This window comes from Schistocerca cancellata, chromosome 7, assembly GCF_023864275.1.
Source record: "Schistocerca cancellata isolate TAMUIC-IGC-003103 chromosome 7, iqSchCanc2.1, whole genome shotgun sequence".
Lineage (NCBI taxonomy): Eukaryota > Metazoa > Arthropoda > Insecta > Orthoptera > Acrididae > Schistocerca > Schistocerca cancellata.
Window position 1 is genome coordinate 102,235,266 of NC_064632.1, and position 22,303 is coordinate 102,257,568.

The window sequence follows — 22,303 nt, forward strand, 5'->3', positions numbered from 1 at the left end:
TGTGAATAAAGTATTTTGTCAGCAACTCATGTTAGTAATATGACATTTTTCAAATATACCAGAGTTCCCTAAAAATAATTAAAATTCCCTGGGGGCGGCGGAGTGGTTTTAATCTACCTCATTGACACTGGCGCATACTGAATCGGAGCAGAACTGGACAGAGTAGATGTGGAGCATGCTGCACTAGTGTGGGTGGAAGTTCTCCCCTGAGTAGTGACTTCGACGAAGCACCGCTAACAGAACATGTTTTAACATTCGAATGTTCCCTCAGAGCAGCTGCTTGTTTATGCCCCGACTACGTACAGATCACTCAACCTTGTTTCGCCAGTTGATATCAGATGACGGCAGACGTCAACCGATCTCAATAGATAAAGACATTTTATTATGCGATTTAGACGGTTCTGTTCATAAAGTATTTCCTGAGAGCATTCTTAGGGGCATTGGAAGACCTTCACAATTTATATGCAGAAGCTTCTGATCGTATTTCAAACCTAGACTGAGAGGCAAAAACACATTTAAGAACTTGAGATTGTGTGTCTTTATATATAAATGTATATATTCCCCACCCTCCGTAAATTGGGAAACACGATGTTCCTTATAACAGTGGAGCATATGGCAGTGATCTATATGAGTCATTAGTTATAATGCAGAGTAGAGCACTCAAATAGCGATTAATAATGACACAGTATTGTACAGATAATTATTGTACATATACATACGTATTGATACATATTGGCGTTGCTTAGTTTTACATAAACTGACTTTACCCCTCCAAGCAGTGTTACTAAACACGCCAGGTGGCGCCAGTATGTAACGCCGGAAATGCATATCCTCCTATTTCCATCTATTGTACTATAAATTTGTTTTCCTTATTTTTGTTACCTGAATATATAACATTTCTGTGTCTTCGTATATTGTAATTGTTTTACTATTTGTATGTATATATTTATGCATTTATGTCGATGTATAATTGGTTTGTTTCGTAAATATTATTTGTATTTTTACGCTGGGTCTTGCCTAGGGAAAACTGCTATCGAACGATTACATCGATAGGTCGTGTGAAGAACGAAAGTGTTTAGGATCTTTGGTAGTGTTAACTCTGCCGCGTGGAGCGCGGGCTGGGCAGAGAGAGTGTGGCTGGGGTAGCGAGAGGAGCAGGTGTGTTGTGTGACGCTCCCGCGAGTTGCCGCGCTTTCGAGGTTTGGCAGCATGTAATTGCGCTCGGCTTGCGATGATAGTTTCTGACATGGTGTCGCGGACGGGAAACATTAACTAGCGCACATCAAGAGCCCGTTTCGTCTGGTGACCGTGTCGAGAAGAAGGCGCGCCAACATCCAGCTTCTGCATCAGCGACGGCCGACAATGAGTGACTGTCGCCACCTCCTCGAGCGACGGTTTCAAACCTTCAATCAACCGACAAGGAAGACTGGACGCACGTAAAGTTTTAGAACTGTATGGCAGACCTCAGCTTTTCAAACTGTTCCATTTTCGTCACTATAATTACAGCAACTTAGCATGAACGTTTGTTGCTCATTGTCCCAATTGCATTACCAAGCAGAGTCCCTTCCTTTTCCGAAATGAACCCGAGTGTCGTTGAAATTCAAACGCCAGCATTAAAGTAATATAGCTAATTCGTTTTCACTGCTTTAATTTCAAAGTTCAGTTAATATTTAGATTACACAAGCACGAATTAAGAGTGCGAGCTTTTTTACCGTATTTTAGCTTACCTGTGACTGCAGCTCAGCTTGGTACGTACTAAATGTTACTATTGTTAATTGTTCAGAATCATTTAATTCAAGTGCAAAGTTAAATCTCTTATTTCTAAATTGCGTAGATGCAAGTAGCTTTTGAAATGATTGTTGAGGTAGTCCAAGACTAACCATATTTTACTGAATTTCGATGTGCTTGAGAAAGAAAGCTCACTATTAACTTCAGTCACTAAATTAACTTTCGATTTTCCGGTTTTATTAATTCTTTTGCTAAATTAAGTCAGAGTGTAGCGAAATTGATTACTTCTGACAAACTTTCAGTTTTCACACTACACGTGTCAACCTTCAGTTTCCACGCTTCTAGTGCTAATTATATGTGTAATAACCTTTCTTTTTCAGTTACTATAGTAATTGTCCTTAGGACTGGCGACTGTAATTTCCCCCAAATCTCAAATATCTAATTACCGCTAGTTGATTGTTAACGTAACGCCCACACATTTACTTCCTTTATTAACTTTACCCCTTTTCAAAATTAATTTCCACCAGTTTCATTTGCATTTTTCCTATCATTTAGATGTAACCCTTTCCTCCCTCTTTACCGACAGATTAACTTCGGTGACGATTGCTTTTCCCAAATTTCCATTAGGTACACGCGGTTTAATTTTTCACTGTCATTAAGGTCGATAAGTGAGGGGGAGGTTACAAGTAGACAGTGCGACTGTGTAGATGTACGTTGCGTACAATTCCGCTCTGTTGTAGTTCCGTCTGTACGAAGGTAGGACATGCCGTGTAAGTAGATAGCACACGCGGCGAAGGTAATTGAAAATGGCCCCATAGTGTCAGATGCCTTACGATTCAGGGTAAAGACAATCACATTGTACCAAGAAGGCAACAGTGTCCGACAAATACCAAAGAAATTGAAGATTTCCATCAGCAGAGTTGTCAAGTCAACGAACAGCCATCGAGAAACAGGTTCCTATGATGATCGCCCTCACTCGGAGGACTCTGCAAAATATCAGAACGCCAGGAGAAATATTTGGTTGTGATCGGTAAGCAAGATAGATTGTAAACATCATAGATCAACGCTGTCCGCCAATTTACTGCTGAACTAAACACAACTGGAGACGCCTGTGAGTGTTTCTGCAGTGAGACGGCGCCGGGCAGAAAACGGCTCCCAGGGTTGCGTAGCAGCAAGGAAACCAGTGTTGCGCCACGTTAATAAGGAGAAAAGACTTCAGTGGGCTACGACACACCAACGTTGGACAGCAGGGTGTTGGTAAGGAAAGTTGGAAATATTTGGAAGTAAACGCCATCAATTTGTACGTCGGTTACCCCAAGAATGCTTGAATCGTGAGTGCGTAATTCCGATTGTAAAGCGCGGAGAGCCCGCATCTCGTGGTCGTGCGGTAGCGTTCTCGCTTCCCGCGCCCGGGTTCCCGGGTTCGATTCCCGGCGGGGTCAGGGATTTTCTCTGCCTCGTGATGGCTGGGTGTTGTGTGCTGTCCTTAGATTAGTTAGGTTTAAGTAGTTCTAAGTTCTAGGGGACTTATGACCACAGCAGTTGAGTCCCATAGTGCTCAGAGTTAAGTTAAGTTAAAGCGTGGAGAGGGTTCTGTAATGGTAAGAGATGCTTCGAAGGGAATAAGGTCGGAGATTTTGTGACAGTAGATGGAAAAATGAACCTAAAGGATTACATGGCATTCTCCAGCGACATACCAAGACATCTGGTTTGCGAATGGCAGGGAAAGGGTTTGTCTTGCAGCAAGACAACGACACGAAATATACAGTCCGTTTTTGTCAGAACTGTGTGAAGTCTCTAGAGCTTCAGGCATTTTCGGAAACCATAGAATGGCCTTCGCAGTCTACTAATTGTAACCCAATCGAATTACTATGTGATGAGGTGGATAGGAGGATCCGAAAACGGGACACTCATGTGGGAGGTACCGCAGCCAGAATGGAGACTAGTTCCAACTGAAACCCTGATAAGACAAATCCATCGCATGCCAGGACTATGCAAGTAATCAAAGGAAAGAGTAGCTAATGTGAGGAATGTAATATTTAATAGTTGCTTTTACCTGTATAGCCGGCCGCGGTGGCCGTGCGGTTCTGGCGCTGCAGTCCGGAACCGCGGGACTGCTACGGTCGCAGGTTCGAATCCTGCCTCGGGCATGGGTGTGTGTGATGTCCTTAGGTTAGTTAGGTTTAAGTAGTTCTAAGTTCTAGGGGACTTATGACCTAAGATGTTGAGTCCCATAGTGCTCAGAGCCATTTGAACCATTTTTTTTACCTGTATATTGGTTGAGCTTAATAAACATTTAGAAAACAATAAAATGCAATTTTATAATGTATTTTGTATCCATTGTCCATAAGCACTTGTGTTTACAAATTTATGGAGGATAATGTTTGTTTTAAATAGTTAAATAGTATTTTTCTCCTATCATCATGTAATGAACAAAAAGTCTCCGTCTTTATAAATAGATTACTGGAAGGTTACTGATGCTATACAAGCTTAATATCGTAACTGTTCGTACAACACGTATTTTCGCTATTGGCTCAGAATGAAACAGTACAATAACCTTATCCACCATGAGCAGGTTCCCTGGGACAAGTAAAAAGATATAATATGTGCAAAATAGGGTCTCAATGATTTTTTAGGAAAGGACTAGGCACACCGAAAGTCTGTCACTTGAAGTGAGCAGTGGACCTACAAAGACAATAAAGCATCAGAAATTACCACGTAACACGGCTTTGCGGAGACTACACACTTTCGAGCACAAAACAGGGGTTCACCCACTGAGTGCTTGCAGCTTTGCTATCTTGAACTTCAACCGCTAGAAAACAGTGTTATTGTCATAGAAAGTCTTAATTCCCATTTAATGCAGAACTCATACTATTTAGCTGCAAATCGGGTAAGATGTTTCATAGGAGCTACGCTGCCAATATTCCTGTCAGTGTGGTCTGATATCGCGGCAACCTATGCTGCTGTGCAGGAGGCGTAACCAGCTGACAGTCTGGTAATTGTTTCTCTCCAGCTACCAGTAATTAATTTCAAATGAAAAGCTGACGGTGTGGAATGGAAAAAACCTAAAACTAATTCCGTATCCGCAATTATTGTATTATTTACTTAATTTTTGACACAAATTTATATGATTACTGCATGTGCTCTAAATTTGAGCTACCCGCGAGGGACGCACAGTTCGGGCATTACATATCATTTCATCATATGTCATGTGAATGTCTGTCACTTTCTCTTCGGTCGTCTTCACGTTGTGCTCAGTGAAGAACGGTTTGCTTTTCATCCCATTAGAAAAATAGGACATAGTGCCGTTTCTCAGATTTCTGGTCATGTTACATAAGGAAATGGACATTAGCCTGAATATGACTACATGCAACATTCATTAGAAAAAAGTGAGCACATTAACTTCCAAGTCACAACCTATACTGTTTTCTCCAAAATGTGTTTTCTGTATTGGCTGTAATATTTGTCGCTTATTATTAACTCTTCTCGGTTTTTTGCTATTTTTCGTTTACTGTATCGTTACGTACCGTGGAAATCTGCTTCAAGTTCAGAGTTTCGAAGTTATGCACTACTTGGTCATCTATTAGTAAAAAGCAATATCGAGTGCATCCATCCATCGCCTTTATGACAGTTAGGAATGTACTGGGGACAGTTTCAATGACGTATCTGAATGTCCGCGAAGGAATTGCATTCTTCCTCAAGAAAGGAAACTAGAGAAGGTAGTGTTGATGGACGCTGGGATCCAGAGTGAAGTGAACAATATAACCCACGCCCGAGGTCTTCCACTGGTTTCAGGTTTTAGGATTGTGAGCATTTCAGAAATGTTGTTGTCCACAAAGCATTGTCTGAGAGAAGATGCTTTACGACAGCGTGCATTTTCATGCTGACAGAAAAATATCATCGGCAGCAAACTGTTCCTCTAATGCAAGCAGTACAACACACTATAAAATGCGTTCATATCCATCCACATTCAGCTTTTTCATAAACAAAAACAGGAGACCAATTCTAAGCATGGAAAACGCCCTTTACGGTAACGTTCTCCTGGCATTCGCGAAGCCCATTGTGTTACCACGCCGTATAACTTGGTTCGTGACTCCAAAGCACTTGTTTCCAGTCTCTCACTGGCCAGTGGCCTCAGTCTTTTTGCCATAACAAGGGTCTCTTACTTTTGACCACAGAAATGAGTACCTTTGTGAGAAGCCGCTCGGCCACTGTATGCCTTCTTCTAACTCTACGCTCAGTAATTGTGCTAGCTGAACTGTGGGTAGCACGCTGGGACTCACGAGTTATTCCTTCGGCTGGTTTCATGTGACCTTTTTCTTTTCTCTCAGCCGTCCTTGGCAATGATCGAAGCGCGATATCCAAAAAATTAAAATACATGATTTGTATTTGCAGCTGTATAATGGAATGACTACAATGAAAATTTGTGCCAGACTGGTACTCGAACCCTAATTTCCGTGGCCGAGCGGTTCTAGGCGCTACAGTCTGGAACCGCGCGACCGCTAAGGTCGTAGGTTAGAATCCTGCCTCGGGCAAGGGTGTGTGTGGTATCCTTAGGTTAGTTAGGTTTAAGTAGTTCTAAGTTCTAGGGGACTGATGACCTCAGAAGTTAAGTCCCATAGTGCTCAGAGCCATTTGAACCATTTTTGAACCCTAATTTCCCACCTATTACAAGCGGTCGTCCTACCATTTGGCTAAGCGGTGTCGACATGCATGCATGTCCGAAGGAACATTGTATCGCAATTCGGAATAACACAGGTACTGCACTATCGTACAAAATCAAAAATTGGCTGCCATGCGACACGTGTTACATACTCTGAATGTAGGGCGTTCCAAGATGAATATACGAGCTATAAGGCTTTGTGGAATTTATTATTTTCAACTTACAATTATAAATAAAACATCATACGTAAAAACAGCTCAGACACTTTTGTCTGTACGCTTGTGCTCACAGGAAAGAAACTGGAACGAACAAGAGTGCATGAAGAACGCGTTGGACGCGTGAGAGTATTTCATACGTATCCCCAACTAATCAACTCGGAAAGATAAACGTGAATTTGCAGTACCAGGGAAACTTTCAAGGATATGCTTACTACTACATCCTTAACTTTAGCAGCTGTTACAAGCTCTAAATCCTCGAAACTACGGTTTGTGCGCCAACTTTGCAAATAAAGGTTGCTACTTGATGACGAGGATTTCCTGGATCGTGTCGTCTTTAGTGATGAATCGACATCTCATCTAAATCAAACCTGAACGCATATGGTCCTCATCTTGGGATCAGGAAATCCTTACAAGATAGTACAATTGCAACGAGACTCCCCTAAAATGAACGTTTAATATGACATATGCCATCTGGCACTTCATGGACCTTTCTTTTTCGGTGGAGCAATTGCAACCGGTGTTTCTTATCTTCATGCACCAGAACCATGGCTCTTTCCTCAACTGGAAGAAGCAAAAACACAGAACTTTATTTGGCAGCAAGATGGTGCGCCGCCACACCGGCATAACTCAGTACACGATTGGTTAAATGACGCTGCACCCAACCGCTCGATTGGCCGCAAGGGACCAGATGACAATGCTTGTTTCCATGAGCTCCACATTCACACACAATTTGACGTCATGGGATATCTTTTTTTTGTGTTGGGGGGTTAATAAGGGATCATATATATGTACATAAGCTAAGCGCTGATCCACATGACTATAGATACAGCAATGTACTCCAGACACACTTATCAATGTTTTCGAAGAACTCGCCTATCGACTCGATGTGTGACAAATGATGGCCACATTGAACATTTATAAGAAACACTCTTTGATTTGCTTCTTATATGATGTATTTTATGACTGTAAGCTGAATGTGACTAATGCTACGGAGCTTGAAAACTCGCGTATTCGATTTGAAACACCTTGTAATATCCCTCTCAATAAAGAGAGCTATAAAAAATAATTACAAACTAACATCCATATAGTACAAAGGGTCTATCACAAAATCAAAACAACTAAAGAAAAATGAAAACAAGCAGAGAACACTGACACCATAAAGCAGCACACGCATTACACACACATAATATAGTAACACAGAAACACAAAACACTAACACTCATGAAATCACTAACAGAGAGAAATGGTACTATCTAACATACAAACACAAATCGACACACAGAAAAGCCGGCATACCAAAGAAACAAGCATTACACATTGCTTACAGAACAGGAAAGGCCAGGAGAAATATTTGGTTTTCTTCAGTACAGGAATATCTTCAGTGAATCTTATCACTTATATCCTTTCACCTATAATTCCATTTTTGAACCTTTCTTTTATTTCCGTCATTGCTTCTTCGATGATAGACTGAATAGTATGATGAACCACTACATTCCTGAGTTACACCCTTTTCAATCCTAGCACTTCGTTCTTCGTATTCCACTTTTACATTTCCTCTTGGCTCCTGTACATTTTGTATATCACTCGTATTTCCCTGTAGCTTACCGCTACTTTTCTCAGAATTTCGAACATCTTGCACTATTTTACACTGTCGAACGCTTTTTTCAGGTCGACAAATTCTATTAAGCATCTCGATTTTTCTGTAGTCTTGCTTCCATAATCAATGGCAACGTCAAAGTACCTTTATTAAAGCCAAACTGATCGTCCTCTAACACATCCTCAGTTTTCTTCTCCATTCTTCTATACAGGGTGATTCTAAAAGACGTTTACAATTTGATATGGCACTTCGACCATACAACAGGAATCAGTAATTACATGGTAACTGAGGATCGCAAACGCCACGAGAGAGCGCTACGGACACGACAGGGCACTGCTGTAGAAATAGGGGTGGAGTACACTGAGATCGTCGCCATTCAGGAGTTGGGACAGGTTCTGTGCCACGTAAAATTCGCTACCCTGCATCGCCAGTTGCGCAAAACCGGCTCGTCCGTGTGCACAAGCCGCATATTTGTCGTCAACGAATAACACAGACAGTTGTGGCGGAAGATAACGTTCTCGAAAAGGTGCATCGAATGCCGTCAACAAGTAGATGAGTTGTAGCCCCCCCTCCCCTCCCCCCCCCCCCACCACGCTACCTCTTGCCACTGTACACAACGAAGCACTGCGTCCTTTTCATTTCCAACGCGCCCACGAATTGCGATAGGGTGAGTAAAACAAGCGCACGGAATTTGCGCGTTGCTTTCTGCAGGAATCCGCCGCATTCCTACGTTTCACAGCGAGTGTCCTCTTCATCGATGAGTTCGCGTTCTCGCTTGAGGGGGTCAGGAATTTTCACAACCTGCATACCTGGACATATGTGAGTCGACATGCTACAAGTACGCATGCCTCACAATGCGAATTTACGTGTGGCAGTCGGAGTCTGTTCAATAGGGCTGTACATTCTTGAGGACAGACTTGTTGGTCGCACGTGTCTCGTATTCCTGTGAGAGGTTCCGATGGAATAATATATGGAAGCCTCTTCGTCCCAGAATTCGATTTCAGCAGCCCGCGGATTTCAGCAGACAAGTGAGGGCACATTTGTAGACAACCTTTCCCCTCTGCTGGATTGATGCGGCAGTCGCACGGCCACCACGATCTCCTGATCTGTTCCCAATCATCTATCATTCTCATGTGGAAATATCTGAAGGGCTTTATGCACGAAATACCTGTTACATATCCCTAGGTCCTAGTTGGCAGGATTGTTGCAGCAGCAGGATATCTTTCAGACAAAGCAGGTAACTTTGAGAGGGTGCGCCGTTCAATGCAGCGTCGATGTCAGACGTGTCTCAATGTATCTTCACAAAATTTTGAAGCTCTCCTGTAGCGGACTTCCATTTCTAGCATGTGATTAAATAATTGCGACGCCGTTTAGTTGCCCTGATGGCCTTTGATGGCCTTTGCAACCACCGGTTCCTATGTGATTAATGATCCTTGTTGTATACCCCATGTGTCGTGTTAGTTCGTAAATGTTCATTTTTAATCACCCTGTATAATATACAGGAACTTGTCAGCAAGTTGGCTGCATGAGCTGTTTAGCTGTTTGTGCGATAGTTCTCACACTTGTCGGCACTTGCAATCTTCGGAATTGCGTGGATGATGTTTTTCCGAATGTCATATGGTATATCGCCAGTCTCATACATTCTACACAACAAGGTGAATAGTCGTTTTGTTGCCATTTGCACCAATGACTTTCGAAATTCTGATGGAACCTTGTCTGTCCGTTCCGCCTTATTACTTCTTAAGTCTTCCAAAGCTCTTTTAAATTCTGATTCTAATACTGGAACCCTATGTTTTCTATATCGACAGGTGTTTTCTCTTCTGTCACGTAGCAGACGAGTCTTCCGCCTCGTAGAGGCCTCCAGTAGACTCTTTCCACCTATCCGCTCTCTGATTTGCCCTGCATTTAACAGTGGAAGTTCCAATGTAACTTTCTTTTAATTTCACCGAATCTTGTTATGACTTTTCTATATGCTGAGTCAGCCCTTCCGACAACCGTTTCCTTTTCGATTTCTTCACATTTTTCATGCAGCCACTTCGCCATAGCTTCCGCGTGACAGAAGACACGACGTACAGCGACTTCTTTCGAGATGAACTTCAGCACTTCAGTTCACTATGGACTGGACAGACTGTAACGGACATCCTGTCTCTTGTTTTTATTATCGTCGCTCTGTTCCTCGTTCGGGGTTTCCCCAAAATCGTCGTTGCCTGTCGGCTGCTTGAGTTGTTGTTTCTTTCGTGTTGTGAGCTGTGATTAACATGAAGTAAATCATTGTTATCTCGACAGTCCATTATAAAAGATATGGAAATATTTCTTGTGGATTGGATAGTTCAATAATCTGTTACAAAATATCAGTGTCGCGGTAGCTTCAGGAACTGTGAGACAACTGAGGGTAAAAAGTACAGCCACCTGCTACGCTTAGAAAGGAGTTTATTCTTGGGTGGTTTCGGTCAACATAAGCTATGTATTAGGTTGGTGCATAAATTCGTTGCGTTTTTGTTTTCGTGCAAGTGTTCTGGTTTCTATGGGTTTATTTACCGATTTTCATTTTTTATTCGTAGTTTACTGTTGTTATTTGAATTAGCATTTTGTCATTTCGAAATAGTCAGTGGAGCTGTGGACACTAGAAAATAGAGTGCTAAGTGGAAAAATCGGAACATTTCCGACATACTCTTGTCTCCGAGTTCGACAAAGGCGTGACAGCAAGGTAGCCGCTCAGGAACGTTTCCGCCGTGTATAGGGATAGTGGCATTTGACAGAGCGAGGCCAAAAGTTGTTTTCTCGTTTTCACGAGGATAGCTTTGTCATTAGTGACTCTCCACGTTCAGGAAGACCTTTGGGGATTGTTAGTATCATTTAAATGCATTACTCCACAATGATCCTGTAGTGGACTGACAAGACAGCCAGTCCACAGTGACGGGTAACCGAAAGGCACGCGTTTACACACGCCGGCTGGCGTTAGGTCTGAAACAGGATACGTAATGAATGCTATAAAGAAAAGTACGTAGCTGCTGGAATACTTAACTTTAATCCATCATTTGTATACAGCATTCTTGATGATACAAGTGAGACTCTCTCTAGAAATGGTTAATGGCGCCTTGCTAGGTCGTAGCCATGGACTTAGCTGAAGACTATTCTAACTATCTCTCGGCAAATAAGAGAAAGGCTTCGTCAGTGTAGTCGCTAGCAAAGTCGTCGTACAACTGGGGCGAGTGCTAGTACGTCTCTCAAGACCTGCCGTGTGGTGGCGCTCGGTCTGCGATCACTGACAGTGGCGACACGCGGGTCCGACATGTACTAATGGACCGCGGCCGATTTAAAGCTACCACCCAGCAAGTGTGGTGTCTGGCGGTGACACCACAGATCCCACGTCAGTGTAGTCGAGAACTGGCATACGTTGTGACCTGTGATCCTTCCACCATCGTGCATGAAATGGGGAAGGTTGTAAGAAAGGGTATATGAGTACCTCACGCTCACAGCCAAAATCACAAAAATCTGTGGGTGGCCATATGCGCATCTCTGCTTGCTCGTCATTAATTGTCTAGTGAACAACACCGACCATTCCCGTCCTGTATCGTTACTTGTGCCGAGAAATGTTGTCTTTATGCTAAGACAAAGAAAAGAAAGGAACACTGGAGTCAACACAACGTAGCAATTCGCAGTATGAAGCGTTTCCACAAATGATGATGTTATGCGTCTGGTAGAACAGCGACGGTGTGGTGTGCTACGAATCGCTTCCCCGAGGTGTGGCCATCAGTGCTGACATTTATTGTCAGTAACTGAGACGTCGTGCACACGCAATCCAAGAACAACGGCCAGGAAGACTGCGTGAAGTGATTCCATGATAATGCCAGCTCACATTCTGACAGACTGGAAAAAACTCTACACAGCAGTTAGGCTGGGAAATCACTATACACCCACTTTATTCACCTGATCTTGGGCCCTCAGATTTTCACCTTTTCCGCTCTCTACTGAACGTCCTTCAAGGAACTTCCTCTCAGGATGAAAATGCTCTCCGAACATGACTCCACGACTTCTTCGAGCGAAAACAATGTGATTTCTACAGTCGCCGAATCGAAAAGTTACTCAGCGTTGGCAGACTGTTGTAGATAGTGTAGGAGGATTATGTTATTGATGACTGAAGTCTCTGTTATGTATATCTCTTGTGTTTACTAAACTCTTGGAAAAACGCTACGAACTTATGCTCCAACCCAACATCATCAAATGAAAGATTTATGCTGTATGTGTGCGTGGGCAGCGTAAGTCAGATACGTAAATCGTAACGTTAGTGGCAAATGTGGTATCGATAGCTAGGATGCCACGGCGTAGCTGCCAGTTAAGTTGGCACTACGACAGACAACGACGACAGCGTCCTCTAGCAGGCGCTGTTGAGCTCTACGGGCACCACTGGAGATTCACCCCATTTGATCAAGAACAGACGGCCGGGACAATTCGCTTCAGCTTCGCACCTCACGGCAAACTTTTGTATTACTCTTGTTGCTAAGGTAAAGGTGATTTTAATTCACACTGCAGTACCAAGAGATTTTCACCTTTTTCTGCTCGTACTCAAGCGCCGTTCCCCTTTTTTCTCCTTTCAATTGCTTTTTTGCTCGGTACTTCTTTAGCTTTTTCGTGATACCCCCGTGTGATTGAGTGACTTTATCTGCGTGCTCCCACCTTTCGTTACATAGACTTTCATTTGTGTAAAGCCGGCCGGAGTGGCCGTGCGGTTCTAGGCGCTACAGTCTGGAACCGAGCGACCGCTACGGTCACAGGTTCGAATCCTGCCTCGGGCAAGGATGTGTGTGATGTCCTTAGGTTAGTTAGGTTTAAGTACTTCTAAGTTCTAGGGGACTGATGACCTCAGATGCTAAGTCGCATAGTGCACAGAGCCATTTGAACCATTTGTGTAAACCATGGCTTCGCCACAGGAACAGGCTTCCCTGTCCGATCTTGTACGTTTTGAGGCTCGGCAAATGACGCAGCTGCTTGCTGCCGTAAATGGACTGGTCACACTACAAACTGCATTTACTTCGGCGCCTCCGACGCCACCGACTGTACCGACGCCGTTGCCGACGGCGCCGCCATTTCGTGCCTTCAGTCCTGACGTTGAACGCTGGCCGGAATACGGCGCCCAACTCTAGGCACACTCCACAGCTTACAACGTACCAGGCACGGAGCGCCTTGCTTATTTCATTGCCAACGCGGGTGTTGTGTTGTACCGTGTGCTCGTGAAATTGTTTACCACCAACCGCCCAGAAACTAAAAGTTACGACGAAGTGATTGAAGCTTTGAACTCTCACTTCTGCGACATTATAAATGTGGCAGCTGCATGCTACAAATTCTTTCGCCTCCGGCGTGGCTCTACTCAGTCGAATAAATATTGGTTAGCGGACCTTCAGGGACTCACTTCTGACTGTGACTTTAATTGGTTCAAATGGCTCTGAGCACTATGGGACTTAACAGCTATGGTCATCAGTCAGATGATCCATAGTGTCAACCAAGTTAAATTCAAAGAATAGAGTGGAACAACCGACAAGAGATGCACAAGTCACACACAATCCTAAAAACAGATTGCACCTTATATATAAACAGTTAACAGCATCTCCATGTTCAATAAGAGCTTAAAGCTAGGTACCTCTTCAAGGGACCTACGCCTTCCGTTAAGAGGCAGCGCACAGTCTGTATGGAAGGATCTTAATTGTGGTCCCTCTCTTTTGAGCCCAACCCGACGGATACCTATGGTAGATCGGGGAAAACCACCGCTCAGGCTGTGTTGCTGGCGTGGCCGGAAGGTGCTAACTGCCACACCACGTATCATTGTAAGTCTCATTGGCTCAGTGTGAACTGTTTGTACAACTAACCTACACAGCCTATACCTCAACCTCCACTATACTAAGAACTTCTCATCTGAAGCTTAAAGTTGGGCACCTCTTCAAGGGAGCCACGCCCCCCTGGTAAGAGGCGGCGCACGTCCTGGATGGAAGGATCTTAATTGTGGTTCCTCTCTTTTGAGCCCAACCCGACGGATACCTATGGTAGATCGGGGAAAACCACCGTTCAGGTCGTGTTGTCGGCGGGGCCGGGAGGTGCTTGCGCCTGATGTACTCTACTAGGAGCCTTGTTGGCTCAACACAAACCGTTAGCGTCATTACCTTATTACTTTTACTACGAGTACCCTTTCATTAGCAACTTTGAGCCAAGCACAAAATCAGTTACCTCTCTATTGTATATCGTAAATAGTTTAGTAGGCTGGACATGGAGGTCTTAGTCTTAGTTTCTAGCTTTAACGTACCCTAATCTCTTCTAGTTAAGGTAGTTTTTAGGATAGTAGATGTTAAAGGCATGGTGAGCAACGGCCAGCGTCTTGAGGTTCATTCCAAGACCCGGGCCGCCGCCCACAACCAGGTGACGGGCAATATTATACCTATAACTTCTCTATTCAGTTCTCTTCCTTCCTTCTTTCTAAATATTTAATTTCGTTTTGTTTATTAATATCTCACTTGATTTTGTATTAGTTATACGTTTTTCTAATGCTGCACAAAAAAAAAAGATATCAAATGGATCTAAACAGAGCTCGCCTCCACGTGGCGGGACACGGGCAACGGTGTGAGTGGGGACGGGAGCCGGTGTGGTGTTACTTTCAGTCACTGCGGACCCCGGACCCAGTCACAGCGGCTAAGTGGCAATATACGACCCACCATAAGAAATTAGACGGTGGGTCATAAAATATAAGCAGCTAGTGAAAAAAAAAAGTCCCTTGGAACTTAGAACTACTTAAACCTAACTAACCTAAGGACATCACACAACACCCAGTCATCACGAGAGAGAGAAAATCCCTGACCCCGCCGGGAATCGAACCCGGCAACCCACGAGTGGGAAGCGAGAACGCTACCGCACGACCACGAGCTGCGGACTGACTTTTATTGCTCGTATGGACACTCTTATGCGGATATAGTGATTAGAGACGCTATCGCGCAGAATGTGGCGGATCACCGCATCCACGAGCAAACTCCAAGGTTTAAAAACCCGTTTTTGTAGGAAGTAGTGGACTTGCTAGACAGACAAGGTACATTAGACATGGCTACTTAGGCGTTCGACGTGACCCCGGGTGCCCGGGTGTGGCGCTGTCAGCTCCGCCCGGCCACAGCCCCAGCGCGGTCAGCCACACCGCGCCTCTCGCGCACATGTAAACAAGTTTCGCGCCTGGTGCCTACTCACAAGGGAACCTCCCCATCGCACCCCCCTCAGATTTAGTTATAAGTTGGCACAGTGGATAGGCCTTGAAAAACTGAACACACATTAATCGAGAAAACAGGAAGAAGTTGTGTGGAACTATGAAAAAAATAAGCAAAATACGAGGGCAGTTCAATAAGTAATGCAACACATTTTTTTTCTCGGCCAATAATGGTTGAAAAAACCGGAAATTTCTTGTGGAATATTTTCAAACATTCCCGCTTCGTCTCGTATAGTTTCATTGACTTCCGACAGGTGGCAGCGCTGTACAGAGCTGTTAAAATGGCGTCTGTAACGGATGTGCGTTGCAAACAACGGGCAGTGATCGAGTTTCATTTGGCGGAAAACCAGGGCATCTCAGATATTCATAGGCGCTTGCAGAATGTCTACGGTGATCTGGCAGTGGACAAAAGCACGGTGAGTCGTTGGGCAAAGCGTGTGTCATCATCGCCGCAAGGTCAAGCAAGACTGTCTGATCTCCCGTGTGCGGGCCGGCCGTGCACAGCTGTGACTCCTGCAATGGCGGAGCGTGCGAACACACTCGTTCGAGATGATCGACGGATCACCATCAAACAACTCAGTGCTCAACTTGACATCTCTGTTGGTAGTGCTGTCAATTGTTCACCAGTTGGGATATTCAAAGGTTTGTTCCCGCTGGGTCCCTCGTTGTCTAACCGAACACCGTAAAGAGCAAAGGAGAACCATCTGTGCGGAATTGCTTGTTCGTCATGTGGCTGAGGGTGACAATTTCTTGTCAAAGATTGTTACAGGCGATGAAACATGGGTTCATCACTTCGAACCTGAAACAAAACGGCAATCAATGGAGTGGCGCCACACCCACTCCCCTACCAAGAAAAAGTTTAAAGCCATACCCTCAGCCGGTAAAGTCATGGTTACAGTCTTCTGGGACGCTGAAGGGGTTATTCTGTTCGATGTCCTTCCCCATGGTCAAACGATCAACTCTGAAGTGTATTGTGCTACTCTTCAGAAATTGAAGAAACGACTTCAGCGTGTTCTTGGCACAAAAATATGAACGAACTTCTCCTTCTTCATGACAACGCAAGACCTCACACAAGTCTTCGCACCCGAGAGGAGCTCACAAAACTTCAGTGGACTGTTCTTCCTCATGCACCCTACAGCCCCGATCTCGCACCGTCGGATTTCCATATGTTTGGCCCAATGAAGGACGCAATCCGTGGGAGGCACTACGCGGATGATGAAGAAGTTATTGATGCAGTACGACGTTGGCTCCGACATCGACCAGTGGAATGGTACCGTGCAGGCATACAGACACTCATTTAAAGGTGGCGTAAGACCGTAGCATTAAATGGAGATTACGCTGAAAAGTAGTGTTGTGTAGCTAAAAGATTGGGGAATAACCTGGTGTATTTCACTGCTGAATAAAACAACCGCTGTTTCAGAAAAAAAATGTGTTGCATTACTTATTGAACTGCCCTCGTATACAAACTGAGTAGTCCATGTGCAAGATATGCAACATCCAGGAGACTGTGGGCCTACGAGCGCCGTGGTCCCGTGATTAGCGTGAGCAGCTGCGAACCGAAAAGTCCTTGGTTCAAGTCTTACTTCGAGTGTAAAATTTTATTTTTTATTTTCAGACAATTATCAAAGTTCAGGCACTCACACATAAATAACTTCGCTCTCCAAAATTCCAGGACATGTTCAGATTTGCTTGGACATATGCAGGATTTGACGGTCTATACACGGAAAAAATTGAAAACGTTAAAAACATATTTTTTGACAGAGCACAGGGAAAAGTGTGCGACTGTGAAAATGTTGGATTCATTTGTTGCAGTTTGTGTGACGAACTCATATGTTTTCATCACTTTTTTTGGGAGTAATTCTCACGTCCACAAGAAAACCTAAATCGGGCAATGTAAAAGAATCTTTTTACCCATTCGCCAAGTGTACAAGTTAGGTGGGTCGACAACATATTCCCTTCATGTGACGCACATGCCCTCACCAGTGTCGTGTAGAATATATCAGACGTGTTTTCCTGTGTAGGAATCGGTTGACCTATGACCTTGCGATCAAATGTTTTCGGTTCTCATTGGAGAGGAACGTCCTTTCGTCTACTAATCGCACGGTTTTGTGGTGCGGTCGCAAAACACAGACACTAAATTTATTACAGTGAATAGAGACGTCAATGAACTAATGGACAGATCACAACTTTGCGAAAATAAAGAAAAACTTTTCACCTGAGGGGAGACTTGAACCAAGGACCTCTCGTCGCGCAGCTGCTCACGCTAACCACGCGACAGCGGCGCTACTGAGTTCAGGTTATCCTTGATGTTGGCTATCTTCGCATGGACTACTCAGTTTGTATATTTTGCTTATTTTTTCATAGTTCCACACAACTTCTTCCCGTTTTCTCGATTGATCTGTGTTGAGTTTTTCAATGCCTATCGACTGTGCCAACTTATAACTAAATCTGAGGGGGCTGCGATGGGGAGGTTCCCTTGTCAGAAACTGAAATCATGTCCGAACTGCTTTCGTGCGCACCCACGGGGCAGTTGCCCATCCCGTCAGGCAGTGTTATTTTTGTAATAAGAAAGGACACACGCAAGCTGTGTGCAGTAAGAGAAATTGTAATTCACAACTTGTCTCCCGTTCGCATGACTCGCGTGGGCGTTACCGCAACGGCAACCGCCATGATCATGATTCACACCAGCCTATGGACATTAATGCCATTTATTCAAAACCCTCTACTTCGCGTGCGTCAACAGCTCGTCGTGTGAATCAAGTTTCGCCAGACACTTCCTCTCGCATTCAGTGCGATGCGAGGAAACTTTTTGTTACTTTGAACATTTGTGGACGTTCTGTTCGCTTGCAGCTGGACACTGCTGCGTCAGTTTCCTTACTGGACAATTCAACGTGTGACTTGCTTGGTTCACCCTCGCTTCGTCGTTCGCATTCCACGCTGACTGCATTTACTGGACAGGAAATCTCAGTGCTCGGCGTGTGTAGTTTGCAAGCCACGTATGGTGCAACGACCCTTACACTGTCTTTCCATGTCCTCCGCTCTAGAGATGCTACCATGCATATATTTGAATTTTTTGGCCTCGCAATTCAGGACAATCTGCTTTACATCAACGCTAGTGACCATGCAGAAAGTGTTGCCGCACTATGCGATGAGCTTGCTGAACTCTTTTCTGATGGCCTTGGTTGCGCCACGGACTTCGCAGCGCATGTTGTAGTTAAAGACAATGCCATGCCTATTTTCCGGCGCGCACGCCCCATACCGCACGCACTGCGCGACGCCGTAGCTGCTGAACTTGTAAGACGTATGCGTTGCCGGCGATGCGTGAGGCATGGCAGAGTCTCTGACCAGTGAGTAGTATGTAGTTAGTTGTTGCTTGTCGCTAGTCGACAGTAGTCTTCAGTAGTCTGCCTAAGTCGGCAGTAGTCGACTGTAGTCGGCGCGTGCCTGCGCTTGTCTGCGGTCTGCCCTGGTCAGGACTCTGGAGGATGAGTATTATTGTAGAAGGTAAAGAAGCAGCCTTGCGCATATCTAGTAATGTATATTAACTGTCATTAATTTCTTTTAAAAAATGCCTCAATAATAATTTTTATAATATAAAGTAATTTTTTTAAGAAAAGCATTCATTTCAATTTAAAGAATATTTCCAATGCATGATCATTCCTTCCAAGAATCAGAAAAAATATAGGCCAGCATTGCACGAAGCTGTGCCGAAAAATTTTACATAAGAGCAGATATATTTGCAGTTTTTATTGAGGTAAGAATTTTTCCTTTTTTTATTCAGAATACAGGGCCGTGGCGCAGCGCTGCTGTCGTCATAAAATTTACCAGGTTGCTGAATTTTTTTATTATTTCGGTGTTTAGGAATTTTTCTGTTTCGAACTTAACATTAAATGAGAAAAGAATTTTGTGGGTATATTAGATGTGAATGCATTTCTGCACAGAGATTATAAATGGGAGCCAATTTTGTTCAGAGGTTACAATATTAAAAAATTCATTTAAATTATATTTTGTGCGGAGGTTACACTTGGTTCATGGTTCATATTCTAATTTAAAATATTTTGTGGGGACTTTACACTTGGTTCATCATTTTATTAATATTTTTTGTGGGGAGGTTACAAACTTATGCATTTGCAAGACAGTGCTGTAACTGAACCTCTTACTGCTTCACCATAGGCTTCGCCGATAGTGTGTGTGAAGAATCCAAACGGTCGTCTCCGTATTTGTGCTGACTTTAAGTCTACAGTAAATCCCCAGACAGTGGTAGATACTTTTCCCTTACCGTGTCCTGAAGACATTTTTGATAAGATTGGTGCAGGAAAAATCTTTTCCTTAATTGACTTGCGGGACGCATACTTTCAAATTCCGCTCGACGAACAGTCGCAGCGCTATTTTGTGAACAACACCCACCTTGGGTTGTTCGAATTTCGCCGCCTTCCGTTCGGTTTTACTTCAGCTCCTGCTATTTTTCAGTCTTACATGCTGCAGTTGTGTCCCACTGTCCCTGGTTGCTCAAATTATCTGGACGATATAGTTGTATCAGGTCGCAACCCTGACGAACATTTGCAGAATTTGCGTGCCTTATTTACTACACTTTTGCAGGCAGGACTAAAGTGTAACAGAAAGAAGTGCAAATTTATTCAGACAGGGATTCAGTATTTAGGACATATAATTAACGGACAGGGTATCCACCCCTCGCCATTACATCTCAGTGCGATTAGAGACTTGCCAGCACCCAGGAACTTGAAAGAACTTCAGTCTGTGTTGGGCAAAATTACATACTATATTCGGTTTATACCAAATGCAGCGCAGATTGCGGCGCCTTTGCATCGCCTTCGGCGTAAGAACGTTCCTTTTGTTTGGTCTTCGGAATGTGACGCTGCTTTCCACAAGCTCAAATCTGCTTTGTTGAGTGATCGCTGTTTGATTCCTTTCGATCCCTCCACACCAGTTGTTTTGGCTGTCAATGCATCTTCTCACGGCATCGGAGCGGTTCTCTCGCGCCGCATTAATTCTGTCGATCGTCCGATCACTTTTGCGTCTAAGTTGCTCAATTCTGCCCAGCATAACTATTCTCAAATCGAGAAAGAAGCTTTAGCTATTGTATATGCAGTGACAAAATTTAATGACTTTTTTTGTATGGTCGCAAGTTCTATTTGGTCGCCGACCATAAGCTTTTGACGTCGTTGTTTCATCCTTCAAGGCCAGTTCCTGCCCGTACTGCACAAAAGTTGCAACGTTGGTCTTTGTTTTTGTCTAACTTAGTTCAAATGGCTCTGAGCACTATGGGACTCAACATCTTAGGTCATAAGTCCCCTAGAACTTAGAACTACTTAAACCTAACTAACCTAAGGACATCACACACACCCATGCCCGAGGCAGGATTCGAACCTGCGACCGTAGCAGTCCCGCGGTTCCGGACTGCAGCGCCAGAACCGCTAGACCACCGCGGCCGGCTTTTGTCTAACTACAATTACGAAATTTTGTTTCGGTCTGCGACCCAACTTGGCAATGCTGGCGCTTTGTCTTGTCTGCCTATCGGTCCTGACGAAGTATTTGATTCTTCCAAACTGTCCTGCATGTTAAATGACTCGCAAGATAAGGTTGGTTGGTTGGCTGTTTGGGAAAGGAGACCAGACAGCGTGGTCATCGGTCTCATCGGATTAGGGAAGGAAGTCGGCCGTGCCCTTTCAGAGGAACCATCCCGGCATTTGCCTGGAGTGATTTAGAGAAATCACGGAAAACCTAAATAAGGATGGCCGGACGCGGGATTGAACCGTCGTCCTCCCGAAGGCGAGTCCAGTGTCTAACCTCTGCGCCACCTCGCTCTGTGCAAGATAAGGACTTGGTTTTCCAGTGGATTTTCGTCGCATTGTTTCCGCGACAGCCGCCAATGCTTCTTTGCAGATTCATTTGCAGTATATTCGTACTCAATGGCCTCCATCTGCTACGCACATTCGTGATCCACTTGTTCGACGTTACTTTGCGCAACGTCACAACTTGCCAGTACCCCACGGATTTATCTTGTTACGAACTGACAATGATCAGTCTCGTTTGGTTGTACCTCGTTCGTTGCGGTCGGAAATCCTCAGATTACTGCATGCTGGTCACTGGGGTATAGCACAGACAAAGCAATTGGCGCGTCGTGACAGCACTTGGGTCAGCATTGATAAACAAATTGAGACTTTGCTTGTTAACTGTCGATCTTGCGCGGACCATCAATCTGCTGCCCGCCAGCGCTTCTTTGCATGGCCGACTCCCACTGCGCCTTCGCAGCGCGATCAAATCGATTTTGGGGGACCTTTCTGGGACACCCACTGGTTGATAGTTATTGATGCGTACAGCAACTTCCCTTTCGTTTCCCATATGTCTTCTACTACATCTGCCAGTACTGTTCGGGCATTGACGTCTATTTCTTGCTTTGAGGCCCTTCCTGAAGTTATTGTCTCCAACAATGGTCCCCCAATTCGTGTCCTCAGAGTTTGGAGCGTTCTGTGCTGCTAATGGCATTCGCCATCTGATCTCAGCTCCGTTCCACCCCCAGTCGAACGGTGAGGCTGAACACTTTGTGTGTACGTTGAAGCCGCAGACGAGCAAGTTGCACGCCACGCACTCTCGCGAGCTCGCGCTCTGGACTTTCCTCGCTTCCTATCGCTCTCAGCCGCGCGGCACCCGTTTTCCAGCGGAATTGCTACACGGCCGCGCCCATCGCTCGCTCCTGCAGCTATTGCACCCGCTGCCGCGCGCTCCCGCTGCTTCGCCTCGTTCTGGCTTGGCGCCGCACAAGTTGGTGTTATATCGCGTTTTCTCTGGCAGGCAGCGCTGGGAGCAGGGGCGCAGTCCTCGCCAACTTGGCCGCGCCT